Genomic DNA, 16,591 nt, shown 5'->3' on the forward strand with positions numbered 1-16,591 from the left:
AGTCTGAAATCAGACTGTTTTTCATTGATAAGATTGTGACGTAATAAGTATTCGTAAAAATAATTGTGAACATGCCTTTCAATAATTTTGCTGAGAATAGGCAGAAGACACACTGGACGGTAGATATTGACCCAAAACTTTTCACCAGTTTTATACAGTGGGGTAACCCGTGCATTTTCCCACTCAGCAATAAACACATTCGACTTAATTGAACAATTCATGGTATGTGTTAAAATATCCTCTATTACATGAATGCTAATTTTTAGACGTTTAACAGAGATATCGTCTAAACCAGTTGATTTTGAGTTGGACATAGACAAAACCTCAGATATAACACAATGTTCGCTGAAGAGAGGTGTTGAAAATAAACCTTTCGGCATTTGTTCGTTAACACTGTATAACATCATGTTAAATTTAGCTGCATATTTGTGCCCGATATTAAAGAAACCGTGTTCCTTTGTTAGCTGACCTGTTTCATATTCATATGAAGCAGAATTTATTCAAAGACTTATAGATTAGAAGAAAAAAATATCTTACTGTGGCCTTTAATTCAACAGTTAGATATATCGACGACGTTTTATCTATTAACAATACTAAATCTTATTCATATGTCGATTCGATATATCAATGTGAGCTCGAAATAAAAGACACCACAAAGTCGTCCACTGCTGCTTCATACTTAGATATTTTATTGAAAATAGACATTAACGGCAAACTAACAACTCACATATATGACAAACGGGATGATTTCTGCTCCTCCATCTTAAACTTCTCATATTTATGTAGCAATGTTCCATTATCACCTGGATATGGTGTTTATATTTCTCAACTGATTCATTACACAAGACCTTGTTCTGTGTAGGGCCAGTTTTTAAATCGAGGCAAGTTACTGACAAACAAATTGATTGTATAGGGTTCCATCAGTCTTATTTAAAGTCAGCATTTTGCAATTCGGTAGTAGTTTTAACGATAAAACATACCATTGGGTTAAATATTGTCTGACATGTTTAATAACGATTGTTAGACTGTTCATAACACACTGATTTTGTCTACGGATTACTGTGTTTACCTGTTCACGATATAGGACCCACGGCGAATATGATCGGCAGACAGGGGATGCTTACTCCTGCTAGGCACTTGATCCCACCGCTGGTGTGTCCAGAAGTCCATGTTTCCCACCTATCTATATTACACTGCTTATAGGAGTCATGGTATTGATAACTGTTCATTATCTTCGCTTATTATTGAGAATCAAAATGATGTTTGAGATACGCTGATTTAAAAGGTAGTTTTGCATTTTCTAATAAACTCTGGTAATCAGTTCCATTACATTGCTGCTGAAATGATAAAATATCTTCTAAAATTTTCAAATAAAATAATTAGAGTTCTGTCTTATATTGCTTGTGTTTACCTCATTCACAAGTCTAAACACATTTTAATGCCCTAGAGTTATGTGATGTAAACCTTTAAACACAAGAATAATGTTTCGATACATAAAATAGTCAAACAAATGCATCCACCTCAAATTTGATAATATACAAGAAGTTGACACTGAATGAGGTACTTTGATGTGTAAACTGATTCTTGCGGCTCCCTTTTGGAATTTAAAAAGCTTATCAATATTGTCTTGTTCATGCCATATTGTACAATAGTTAAAATGAGGAAAAGCTATCGTATTGTAAATTTTGAATTGTGCTTCCTTTGTTTAAATGTACCCAGTCTCTTTAAAACTCCAAGTTTCTGACTATTTCTTTTACAAAAGGCAGCTATGTGGTAAGACCACGTAAGACATTCATCGATGTAAACACCTAAAAGTTTGGCACATTTGGCATTTTCAAAAAATTATTGTCATGTAGTTTTTATCCATCCATTCCCTATAATTTAAAAGGCCGTCCTTTCTTTGTATCACATCTAGATTTTTATCAGAAACATCTTGCATGTTATCATCTGCATGTCATGATGCAGGTCATGTAGTGAGAAGACATCGAAATATATCGTGGAACATTGTTTTTTTTTATAACCAGGTAGCATGTCTTGACCCTGAAGAAAAATTCATTTAACCTAATGAAAGGCCTTGGACAAAGAATAGAAATATATCTCAAACTGATCAGTGCAGGAACAGTACTAGTACTGATCCTCACTTTTGCCGTTTGGTTGCTTGAAACACTAAACTATTCATATTACATCAATTTCTAGTCAAACTTATGAGAGCATACAAGGACCCAGTGTTGACAATAAATACGAAGAACTTTCAACGGTTTCTAAAAGACAAGGTAAGCCCAGTTATATTTAGGAATTCTTTTATTACTGTTTAACAACGGCTCAATGTTGTGGGGTATTAACGGTAACTGCAGTTTAAGAAATCACGATGCATATCAAATACCTACTATGACTTCATGAAAAAATATGTTTACAATGCTTTTCATTAATCTCGGCACGTGTTATATATGGGATTAACCGACGTTAAGGATAAATCCCAAGTGTCCAGAATTACACCCTTTCCCATGGGTACTTTTGAATGATGCAAGGTGAAGATAACGAACAGTGATCAATCTCATAACTCCTACAAGCAATACAAAATAGATAGTTGGGCAAACACGGACCCCTGGACACACCAGAGGTGGGATCAGGTGCCTAGGAGGAGTAAGCATCCCCTGTTGACCGGTCACACCCGCCGTGAGCCCTATATCCTGATCAGCTAAACGGAGTTATCCACAGTCAAAACCAGTGCGCCAAGAACGGCCTAACAATTGGCATAGAATAAATGGAAGAAATCACATTAGTTTGAAGCAAATCGGAATTCATCGATGACAAGCGGATTCTGTTGTCCCTTGTAGGTTGATATTTTGTCCTAATTTAAGTTTATTGGGACTTCTTTTATAAATGTATGTTTAGATTCAATGTGTATTAGGTCAATTAAGTTTTATGAGCCCTCTTTTCTATTCAATTCGTTGACTTGTATGCGTAAAATATGAGAAAAAACTAGATTTCAACTTAACCATCTTTCAACATATCTTGAAATGGCATTCCTTTGTGACATTCTAAATAGAGTAGGGGATTTAAAACTTCTCATATTAGTAAACTCCCAGTAACTCCTACACCTGAATGAGCCTCAGTGCCAGACGGATTTCTTAGTAGGGGTTTAAGATCTCTACAGTAATACATCGGATTATTTTTAAAGATATTCCTCATCAATATGAAAGCATCGCTATATATACATGTATTGACGTTTCTTCACACCTTATCCCTCGTGGTTAGATCAGAGCTTCAATGTTTTGCACAGGAATATGTATAAAAAAGGTATTTTCAGGATTTTCTTTTTACTAGTAGTGAGAAAAGTGAAACAATTTGAAAAAAAAATGCATGTAGACCCCTTGGATATAGCAGAGGTGGGATCACGTGCCTTGGAGAAGTATGTACCCCTGTTGATCGGTCACACCCACCGTGAGCTTTATATCTTGATCGGGTAAACGGAGTTATCCGTAGTCAAAATTATTGTGCCAGGAACGGCCTAACTGAATCGGTATGAAACAAAGTCAGTGAATGTAACAATATTCCATTATCACCTGTATATGGTGTTTATTTATCTCAACTGATTCGATACGGAGAACTTGGTCTGTGTATGGTCAGTTTTTAAATCAAAGCAGGCTACTGACAAACAAGTTTATGGTGCAGGGGTTTCAACAGTCTTGTTTAAAGTCAACATTTCGCAAATTATATGGTCGTTATAACGATCTAATTTGCCAATACAAGATATCATTGGGTCAAATGCTGTTTGACGTGATTCATACCGATTGTTAGGCCGTTCTCGGTACCATGATTTTGACTAAGGATAAGTCCGGTTACCAGATCATGATATAGGGCTCTCGGTCAGTTTAAATATATATTTTAAAAAATCCAGGGAAAATGGAAAAAGTAGGATATTAAAATAAATTTTAATACAATAATTGTGCATTAACTTATTAAATACATTGTTTTAATTCATTATAATATCCGTTTAGATGATCAGGATATAGGGCTCACGGCGGGTGTGACCAGTCGAGAGGGAATGCTAACTCCTCCTAGGCACCTGATCCCACCTCTGGTGTTTCCAGGGATCCGTGTTTGCCCAACTATCTATTTTGTATTGCTTATAGGAGTTATGAGATTGATCACTGTTCGTTATTTTCACCTTTCATTTTCATTTTGAAAAATAAGATACCAAAATATCGTACATAATCATACCGAAAAGGTAGAATAGGATTTTTAAATATGTTTATATCGTGATTGAAGTTCCCATTATAAAGAACCCATTTGTATACACTACTAGTGCACCGACCATTTTTGAGTCGTTTTTCTGTCAATGTGTGCAAGTTGTAGTGACGACTGTATGTTATTGTTAAGAATCAGGGGTTTATTAACACTAACGGTCAATTGAACTTGATATACGACAACACGTAAACAAGGCAGGACTCAATATTTCTTTGTTAGCCCTACAGGCCTGGGGCTCAGTTTTAGGGTGTTTTGCACAGGGAATGTTTAGAGAAAAAAGTAGTTCTTCCCAGAGAAAGAATGTTTATCACCCCCTCCATCACAACTGAAGATTACTACTTTTTATTCATGGTCATATGACTTAAGGTAGTTCCAAACTCTTGTGAAATCCATTTTCACCAATAAATAAGTATCTTTTGAAATTTAGTAATCTAATTAATGAAATCTCCATAATACTGTACAGATATTCAATGATGTTATGATTTGATAAACTCTCTATGAACTCGTTTATCTTGTTTTACTTTAAGGTCACCTTAGCTAAGTTTTTTCCAACCTACGTCACTATCAGTACTATCAGTATCAGTGCTTTGAGAAGTTGTCTTTTATTTACAAACGGAAAATATTGTTGTTGTCTATATTTTTGGACTTGGAAAGACAAATATGATGTCACAATGCTCTCTCGGCTGGCGTTATATTTCACGTGTTAAATGAATATGCAGATTATGTAATTCTCCTCATATGTTCCCTCTTTAATATTTGGACATTACTGAGCGTTGCGCACAAGGCAAATTTTATAGACAATGAATATTTTCAAGTGAATGGCTATTTCCACTTCTAATATTTATCGTACTTAATTAAGGTATTCAATGTATATTGACCATATTTCATATCTAATAAATGGATGGTGGAATTTTTGTAATCATGGTATCATTTTGAAGGGTTCATCAAATAAAAATAATCCAGCATAGGAATTTTCAAAATTTTGTTTACTGCTTGATTTATTTCACCTAGAATTTAACATTGAAGTATATGGGTAAGGCATGTTTTATTACAATATTTTAAAAAGAAATTATATTTTCACACAAATCCCTTGGTAGAAAGTTACTAACACTTTCTCTTAGTGAAAATATGAAATAAAATTAATCATTGACCACACACATTTTTAGAAAATAAGAGTTTTCTTATTTTTACAAAGGGCAGACAACTCTTCCAAAAAGTCTTAAGTGCAAAAAGGCCAGCTTCTAATCATTTACCAGTCATGTGAATTTCATCTGCTTCACTTTCATCATCATTTAACAATAAACATTTCTAAATCCTTCAAAATTGTTCATTATCATTTTCATTATACATGGAATACCTTAAATTAATTCTTGCATAAATGATTTTCACTTAGAACAACAATTACCATTTCATGCTTCGCGCGGTCCAACGGTCACATCGGATATCCATATTAATGATAATGATAAAATAATAATTATGGTACCGTTGGTTGCTGTGGGAGCAGCAATGTGATAATCACAGCTTCAAACAAAATAATAAGCAATCAGAGACATACTACTTACTTGACTCAAATGTGTAGTCTCGTCGAAGCAATGCGCTTTCAAATTCTCATTTGAACTTCAATGCCAAAATAATTAGAAAGGTAGAAAGAGCTACATAAAAATGGTTCACACTGTGAGTGTAACCGAAGAAAAACTCAAGGTTACCCTTTAGAAAACTATATGAAATTAAAATTTAACGAAAACGACACAAAATATGTTACTTCACCATATAACGTAAAAAATACAAAATATAGTGGTTCAACAACAGGACTTGGTATATTGTGTAACCGTTATCAGTTTTCAGCTAAGACGGATAATCTGAAAGCACGGCTTCTTCCTCAAACGCTCGACATTTAGCAATGAAAGTTGCAAGTCTTTACGGTGGGCTTTAGTAACTAACATCTCCTGTCACGGCAAGCGTTGCCATGATAAAGAACCCTCACTGCTAAAGTCTTTTAAAAGCGCCATGCATCAATCGAAATTGATGGCGCTTCACAAACAGTTGGTGATATTTCCATATCAATAGACAAAATCAGAGCGATGTAAAACAAAAAAACCCTGACAAATTAGTTCAAGGAAGGTCTATGTATGAGCAAAGTGACTTAGGTGTGTTTTGGGATCATTGGTCTCTAATTAAGTTTATTCAAAAACATGGATGAGATTTGCAATCCCGCAACCTTCTCGTTACGTTTAGTTTAATTAGCTAATAAAATGCTCAATATAATACATTTTAAACAATGAAATTGAATATCTAAAAAAAAATTGGAAAATTCAGGATTAAATTGTGGTTTTGGACTTTACGGGACTGGGCTAAACTCATATCCTAACTAAGTTCTAACTTGTCAAGGTGAAGTCAAACCCAATTGCAAACGCTACTCAATGGAATGAATTTACATTTTCTGATCAAACAAATTCAGGACAATGAAAGGTGAAAATAAGAGTAGTGATCAATCTCATAACTCCTATCAGGAATACAAATTAAATTCAATTGTTGAGCGTAATGTGATACGCTTTAGTTCTGTTTTCATTTCTTTTTTACTAATTTGTACGGAAATTCTCGTTACATCATTATAATTATTACTTTCATGTGATTTCATTTAATGTCGCGCTCTAGTTTACTACTACATGCCTTCTACTTTCAATTTTTGGGCATCGGATGTATGATTATGTTCATGTTATTTTTATTCAAAAAAGATAACTAATCATTCACAATTCCTTTGATATGTACTCTAACAATAAAAGATATCAATGAAATGAACGTTGATTTTCCAGATCAGAGAGATCAGACTTATTACAACTCCCAGACGGTAACGCCCACTGATGTGTACGTCAACACCTCATTTCAGAACTAGCCACGTGATAGTCATGTGAACTCTAGAAGTTAATTACGATTTCTTGTTGTTGTTTTTCTGGTTGTGTGCTCGTGGGTGAAAATATATAACAGCAAAGCACTGTTTATTAAACAAACTACTGTCATGCATGTGCATCTAATGCTACGGAAAATGCTACGGAAAATGAGTTTCTTTGCAATGTACTAATGTTAGAACTTTTAAAAGTTATTCATTTTTTTTTAAATGAATGTAGCCGTCTTTCTGAAAAAAAATAATTATTTACTTTTTGACTTTATCTGAATGATAATACCACCTATACATTATCTAAACACACATAATATTCATGTATTGTTTTTTTATATCCGTCGCATATTGCTCATAATGTATGACAATTTTATACATCATTGAAATGGGGAGAACTATCTAAAGTTTTGAACTTATGCATACTCCTTTTGATGTTTTTGTCAATAGAATATGTTCAGTTAAATTTGATCAACCTAATAAATGGTTTTAGCAGAATGTTGATACGCGTAACTATTAGTCTTAAAAATTATAAGATCATTACGTTCATAATATTAACTGTTTTGTATACAAACTAAATACGCTAGTTTCGAGATACGTTCGAGTTATTTCCCTTTAAATAACTCTCGTACATAGTAAGGCGCGAAACAACTTGTTCACATGCAGGAGTGGGACGAATATTCATCACTGCATAAGTAAATGTATTTTTCTCATACGCTATTTCATCACCCGAATTCAACTGATACACAGATTAAATAAGTGATAAGTATTCAAGGAATAATTAAATACATGGAATTCTTATTATATCACGAATTTCGTTGGTCGTAGGTATCATATCAAGAATACTGCTTTCAAATATGTCATTGTTGTTATGTTTCTAATTTAGTAAAACATTTATTTCGATAGTATTTTGTATTTCCTACATTTAGATATCTAAAGAGAAGCCGCTTTTAATACATTTCATCGTCTTCCTCACTGTCTGTAGGTTCACTCTGTCCCACTTAGGCACTTAAAGTTTTACTAAATCTACCTCTTACACAGGCGAGCTCTTATTTCGAAACTGGCGTATTGATAGATGTTTAATATTGTTATTTCATTTACTAAATGGTGAAGTTGATACTCAATTCTTTCTTTGGACTTTTCGTTCGCGTTGTTGCACTCTTAGATTAGCTGTTTTTTTACTTCATCACTAACATATTCATAACATTCCGATTAAACACTCTCTGTAAACAAAATATGTTTCACTTTCTATGAGACTCAGAGGAGATACAATTCGCAACGTACGGTTATGATATCTAAGCAACTTCATATCCAACTGTCGGACGATAAATTTAGTCTTGATGCAATATTCCTGACTTGACAATAATTATAATAAATAATTGATTGATTGTGTATTGTCCCTTTCGAGAATATTTCGCTCATATGGAGACGTCACAAATGCTGATGAAGGGCTGCAAAATCTAGGCCTATGCTCTGCGTTTGCGGTCTTTGAGCAGGGATGGATCTATATCGTGCCACACCTGCTGTGACACGGGACCTCGGTTTGTGCGGTATCATCCGAAAGATCGCCTCCTTTAGTCACCTCTTACGACAAGCAAGGGGTACTGAGGACCTATTCTAACCTGGATCCCCACGTGACATACTCATAACGATATGAAGTATGGCAATGATGATAATCCTCATAACCTTTATATATTTATCCAGATTAAACAAAATAAAATACAACTAATTTTCATTGTAGTTATTCATTCAAGTATGGATATTAGTATAAAATGATGAAACTCAGTTACCTTTCAGCTTTCTAAATGGTATAGTTTCATCTTGTGTATACTAACACAAAGTGAGCATTTGACTATATATGTATCAAAGTATGAATACACAATGAAAGGTGAAGATAACGAATAATTTGAAACCATTAAAAAGTGGCATGGCAAAATTATATAGGTATTAAAGTATGAATACACCTTAGAGCATAACATTTTTTCCTCTCTCTTTCTCTCTCTCACAAACACACACAATGTACATGATAAATAACTGGCTCTAAAATTGTGGTCCCTAAAGATCTACTTTATCAGTATTTGACATACCTCTCCATCTGATATATTGTCATGATTTGAAACCATTTAAAAGTATTTTGGAGAATTCCAACATTTATTAGTAATAAATAAGTGTTAAAGAACTTTACAAAAGGTGAATATAACGAACAGTGATCAATCTCATAACACAATATAGATAGTTGGGCAAACATGGACCCCTGGACAGTCAGAATCAGTGTGCCAAGAACGGCCTAACAATCGGTATCAAACACGTCAGACAGCAGTTGCCCTAGTGATAGGTTGTATTGACGAACTAGATCGTGATAACGACCACAGAATTTTCGAAATGCTGACTTCAATCGAGACTGTTGAAACTGTAGACGACTCTCTGAGGGTGTATACATTGTTGAATAAATTATGCTTTAAATGAATATAGAAACAGGTCAGCTAACAAAGGAGCACAATTCGTGTCCATGGGAATTCCAACGGACTGTTGGAAGACCTGATCACCAAAGACCACGAGGATATTGTCAATGAGAAACGCTAGTATATTTGTATTTCAACTTCAGAGTACTTGTGCGTGAAATCAGATTAGTGTTTAACAAAGTAAGTTTTTGGATGACTGATCACTAGATATGAATGTTCGCCTTTTCCATTTTTGTTGAAGAAGCAACTCTCTGTGATGTCAAAAAATCTAGTCTTTAATTTATCGTCAGGAATGGCCGTGTAAAGTGTTGAAAAGTCATATGGTTTGATGTTGTTGATTTGAGAAAATATTGCGATTTCAAATTTACTAAAAGCTCTTCAGGATTTTTCATAATCCACATTTGATTTACACCACCTTTTGCATATGTTGTGGTACAGTACGTTTGAATTGTATCCTTCACAGCTTTTGATATTTTCGCGAGGAGCAAAGATAGAGGCTTGGTAGAGCACTTACTGGATCCAGCAATGTATCTTCGTAAGATTTTTTATGAAATCTAGGAATTCAGTATAGGTAAAGTAGCTCATATTCATCCGACTCATTAAATGATAGGTCGTATTGGCAAACTAAATCATTATAACGGCCAAAGAATTTGCGAATTTCTAACTATAAACGAGACTGTTGGAATCTTTGCACCATGAACTGGTTTGTCAGTAACCTGTGTCGACTTAAAAAATGATCATACGGAGAGCAAGATCTTGCGTACCGAATTTGTTGAAATATATACACACCATATGCAGGTGATAATGGAATATTGCTACATGTACATAAATATGGGAAGTTGACGATGAAAAAGCAGAAATTATCCCGTTTATAATAAGATTGAGTTGTGAGTTTACTATTACTATCTATTTCCAATAAAATATATAAATATCAAAACGGAGTTCACTTGCGTCGGCACGTTAAAAAAAACAATGGTACGGACGTAAGCGTTGAGCATCTGAGACTATATGTGTGGTACTTGACCTACAGCTGTTGAAATCTGAATGAAAAATTATCGACGGAACTTAAAGCAAATAAACAAACAGTGTCGTGTTTTAAATGTAGTATGTACATGTAGGGGCAGATTAGGATAGCAAATAAAATGGTAGACTCAAAATTTTAAAAGTGGCGGAAGTTTTAAAATAGCCACAGATACCGCATTAAATTTTCAAAGTAGTCTAATGTCAACAAATTTTGGGAATCAGACAACTCCATTAGAATTTGATATTTTGACATTCTCATCAATAATTACTCTGTAGATATCTGACATTTAGTAATGTAGTTGTAAACGAAAGCAGATGTATTTTTATTAGTGTGCCCAGAGCATATATCCTTATGCATAGAGTTACCTATATGATTATAGATAGTTCAGTATAGTCGAATCCCGCTCCCGTCGGTAAGTGCGAAAGTTTCCCAGTTTACTTTCGGAGGGTCGGTGGTCTCTTCCCAGGTACATTGTATCTGAGTTCTCCTTTCCACCAATAAAAAAACTGGGCGCCACCAGATAACTGGAAAATTGTTGAGTGTGGCGGAAAACATCAATCAATCATTATATTCACCTTCGAGGACTTCGGATTTCGCTAAGGTTTCTTTCCACAGGGAACCCTGGAAACAATCCAACACAAACATTACACTCTAACATGTACATAAAATGTCCCATTTGGCTACCAAATTTGACAATATAAACTACTTGACGAAGGAAGAGTCATTGTTTTTTTTAAATGTTTTATGATCAAGAATCCTACTCGAATCCACTTTGATGAAAATGGTAAATAAATGAGTAAGGTCAGCGTTGTGAGTCACGATAGTATTGCTTAAAGTATCCAATCAAGTTTTCAAAGCCATTATTAATTTGAATTATAATGTTCCTTGATATGCATTCTAATGACAAATATACACATTGTGTTTCAACACACGATGACGACAAAGATCCGACTGCCCCACAACCCCAAAACAATAAGATCTGCTGATGTGTAAATCAACACATCATTTTAGATTTAGCGACTTAAGCGGTGGTTTAAAATTGTGACAACCATGTAAACATTTTGTTCAATCTTGAACGAGCAGAAATGTTCACCAACAATGTATGAAGTGGCGGATTCAATTTATCTGGATAGATATATAAAGGTTATGAGTATTATCAATGAAGGGTTCAGGTCCCATTTTTGTGAACAGAAATAAAAAGATAGTAGGACGACACAGAATGTATTAGATTTGACACCAAGCCTACAAACAAGTGCAAAAAGATGAAGAAATCAATTATTTGTTGCTCCTTCATTATGCATAAAATCTTACTAGAATAAGCCATGAAATAACATAAAAAGCATGAAGACTTTGGATCCACCAGAGCACCAGCTTTTTGCGCCCATTTCTTATCACATCCTGGAGCCACCACTGCAATGTACATGTACATTATGACCCCTGGGTCGAGGCCTCTGCTGGTGGATAGTTTTTATTTAATTGCTGTTATAAAATTTAGACATTCATTTCAAAATTAAGGATTATCTCCCTCATGCATAGCTCTTATCCTTAGGCGTACATGACTCCGCTTTTTGGCACTCTGTTTTTCCCTACAATACCTCTTAAACTTCATTATTATTTCGGATTTCAAACATTTCGGTTGAGCATCACTGAAGAGACATTATTTGTGGAATTGCGCATCTGGTGCATCAAAATTGGTACCCTATAAGTTTTACATGTAATATATACGCGGGTTGCGTCGGAAATTTGAGTTTTAAATAACTAACAGTGCCGTGACCTTTACAGTGCTTATATATATATATATATATATATATATATATGTATATATTGTGTTTATATATAAATATACTACGATTATTTTCATCGGTATTGATAGACATTGTGGAGAAAAATATCTGGATATATTTCAATCTTGAAGGAGAACGGCAATGAAAAATGTATTTGATTAGGTCAATTATGATAACGAATACAAGGACAAATATATAAGTAAAATACATGTGGTTTGTCTTAGCAATTTCTAAGGAACACGACATAGAAGTAAAGAAAATCCAGGATGTGTTAGTAAATATATGATTAGAAAAATACACAAACGAAAAGATATGTCTACGTTGAATGTTGTTGAATTATATGGAAACATGAAGTAATTCGTATGATGGTCCGATCTGATTATGTATATTCCCGAAAATAACCTAGATACTTATTCATTATATTTATATTTTTGATATGTAGGTTTCTATTTTAAATTTAAAAACATGTGCTATTACCGGTGTGCAAAAGTAAAAGGATGGAAGACAAAAATAACAAACAGTGAACAATATCATAAATCCTGCAAGAAATACAGAATAAAGACTTAGGAAAACATGGACCCAACAACAAACTGGACGTGGTATCAGGTGCCTAGTACGATTACGTATCCCCTGTCAACCGGTCACACCCACCATGATCCCTTTGTTTTGAACTGGTATATGAAGTATTCCCTAGTCAAAATCAATGTCCCAAGAAAGGCCTTACAATCGGTATGAATTACCTCAAACATCATTTGATCCAAAGATAGATTATATAGGGAAACAAGATAATCATATTGACCATATAATTTGTGAATTGCCGACTTTATACGAGATTGGTGAACGATATATTGAAAAAGGCAGATGTTCTGGAAAATGTAGATTTTAAAGCATATCAGCAAATTGTTTACAGGTAACATGCTCTGCATATACAACGTATGTCAGCATAACATATGAAGTAAAATATTGTGTTCAAAAACAATATTGTAAAATCAATACAAAACTAGGAAGTTATTTTCGCTATCCTGCACTAATATGAGAGTTTAGAGACATAGGTATGTACAAGATAACATTTTCTCTTCAACATAATTTATGTAAATTTGAAAAATATTTACCAAGATAGACACAGGGATATTATGATGACTATTATAACTCAACTATAAGCTACTGTATTATATATGTGTGTTTAACAAATCAAAAATCAGCGAATAGTACACAAATATACGGTTTTTTATTTTAGTTATGTTATTTGCTAGATATCAATCTTAGTTTTCACGTGGGTTTTTTTCCTATTGTAAATATGATAAATACTTATCTACTTGTACCTTCATGTTGTTCACTAGAACTTCAAAGAGTTTCTCAAATCAGCACGGTATGATTTAATCATAAAATGTATGGTATGTAATAAATACATACCTGAATAAAACAAAATATATACAATGATCAATAAAACACGGTTTTCTAACATTTAATTGAATAAATAGGAGCTAAAGAGCGCTAGCAGATCAAACTGTGAGTCGGCAGCCTGACACTCTATCCACTACGCTACAATGATAGACAAATTTACACACTGATTTTGACGACGTATTACTCCGTCTACTTGATCAATATATAATGAGAACTCCTCTTAGGCACCTGCTTCCTCCTTTGGCATATCAAAGGGTCCGTGTTTGTCCAACTCTTGATTTTGCATTCCTTATAGGAGTTATGAGATCAATGAATCTTCGTCATCTTGATATTTAATTGATTAAACGAATTAGTGAGTGTATCTATCCTGAATAACTCGTGTGTAAGTGAAGGACTTTTATTTTGAATACGGATGTCAGCAATGACGCGATAGGAGTTGTGTTATCACAGATTCGGTGACCAGCTGCAGAGAGTACCTGTTACGCATCCCCGCTCACTAGCCAGTCGACGGAGACCTAACCCTTTGAAGACGCAGCCAGTACGCCCATCCATCGCAGACGCCAGACTTCAGTCATCAGCCGCTAGCCGATCAGATTCTGAATCTGAGGGGTGACCAGAGAATGACCCCCCCCCCCCCCAGATTCTCCAGACCCAGAAAACATGGCATGGGCGGGTCATAAAAAGACCACTTCGTTTTGAAGACAATAATCAAAGACACCCGCCTCGAGGCTCCAATTGGGTCTTGGTGGGGACCCAGGGGGCGAAGCCCCTGGAAGCTCCTAGATTTTAAAGATTTTATAGGGCTTGAAATATGTTTCCTATTTAGTCATTTGTACTATTTTCCTTCATTTATAAGGTGAACTAATAAAATGACGCAAATTTTAATGATTTTTGAAAAAAATTAAGTTCTCCCAATAAAGTAATTCAAGAAATAAAAAAAAATTGTCATTTTGTTCTCCAAGAGTGGAATAAATTATTGCTTCTTTTATCGTTTAGTACATTTTTCTAAAAAAAAAAGATACCACAATTTACCTTAAATTTGAAAATTTTAGGGGGTAGCGCCCCCTTAAAATCGCCACTGCCAAAGGCATTATTTTAAGAGTTGAGGGTGTCAGTAGGTGATGTAAGGATGAAAGTGTATTTAGTTTGGTGTAACGCAGCGTGTTCATGAGACATTTGACAATGGGCAAGGGTTAATCCCCGAGCCACTGCCACCAGACAAATTCTGACCTGACATAGTGCCAACGCCACACACACCACTGCGATGATAGAGGATGATAAGTAAAGAATGATAAAATGCAACGAATCCTACTCCAACTTGGGCATCTCTACAATGAGATACGGAGTTCGGATCATAAGCAATTTAATCACATCTCACAATGAGTGTGTCGGTAGGATGTTAAGGGAATGAACGATGATGTGTATACGAGATAACAAATTGGTTTAAAATGAAGGATGAAGTGAGAAGGACAACCTACACAAAAACGCAACTAAACACAGATGACAGAATCCTACCTCAAATGGGCATCTCTACAATAAGATAAGGAGTTCGAACCATAAGCAATTCAACAACATCCTAGTGTGGACTGTCGCCCCCCACCCCACCCCACATATTTAGATATATCATGGCCTGTACTGTAGTTAGTATATCTAGTTGATGTGATAGAGTTTGATATTGTTGGTACATTAGTGGTAATATTGCTCGTGGATAAGGTTAGAAGAGTTTGAGGGTTAAAGGTAGTGACTCCTCTACGTGAAGTCTTTGTATGATGTTTGTTCTGTGGTGGTTGTGTAGTGGACAGTGTAATAGGTAATGGGCGATTTTTTCTGGGACCTGGCGAAAATATCTTTACCACCTATGAGAAAATTGGAATGCTGGACAACTGGTCTCCAAGACAACTCACCCTCAAGACAACTCGCCCCCTCTCAGAACAACTCGCCCTCTCTCAGGACAAGTCGCCCCTTCTCTTAAGACAACTCGCCCCCAATATTATCTATAAATATATTATCACATTTTATTTTCATTTTCTGTGTGTGTTTAATTGTACAAAAATTAACACTCTCAACCCTATAAAGATACGTCTTTTTATTTCATACTTTAACACGAGTAGTAAATTCTAATAGAATTATACACCGATTTAATTGTTGCATTTCAGAAAAACAGTGATATTTTTCATGTTTCATTTGGCAAGGAAAATTATGTTTACTGATCTTTGGGCAATTTATTAAATTGATTAAATTAAATACTGGAAAATTTGGGGGGGGGGGGTGAAAGGTGTGTGTTTTATCAATACAGTATACGTAAGTGTAAATGTGAAGCATGAATATTCTACTACATGTAACTATCTTTTAATGCGTTTCTCAACTAATTCACGTTGAAAATTCATAAGATTCTCATTTTAGAAATTTTATAACGACTTTGTTTCCTTGATTCTTTTTACGCGGCAATTTCAAAGTGAAAAGTACTCTGATTATGAGTACCTAAACGTTTGAAGTACATTTACAACAGCTTGGGGTAAGTCAAACAATTAGATTTAACAACAGACGCAGGTTATAGATAATCATACTACGCCAGCTGTAGACCAAGTTAATAATGGCTTCACTACCAAACGCTAATTTAACTTGCTTCCGCTGAAATTATATATTCTACGTGTACATAAAAATGATGAATTTACTGAACCCAAACACTGGATTTTCACTAAAATCTTTCGTCTTGCATAAAAAATATGAAGTTCGGTGTTTATGTGAACATTTCTTTTTGTTTGTGATTTAT

Source organism: Ostrea edulis, chromosome 1 (assembly GCF_947568905.1).
Source record: "Ostrea edulis chromosome 1, xbOstEdul1.1, whole genome shotgun sequence".
NCBI classification, from domain to species: Eukaryota; Metazoa; Mollusca; class Bivalvia; order Ostreida; family Ostreidae; genus Ostrea; species Ostrea edulis.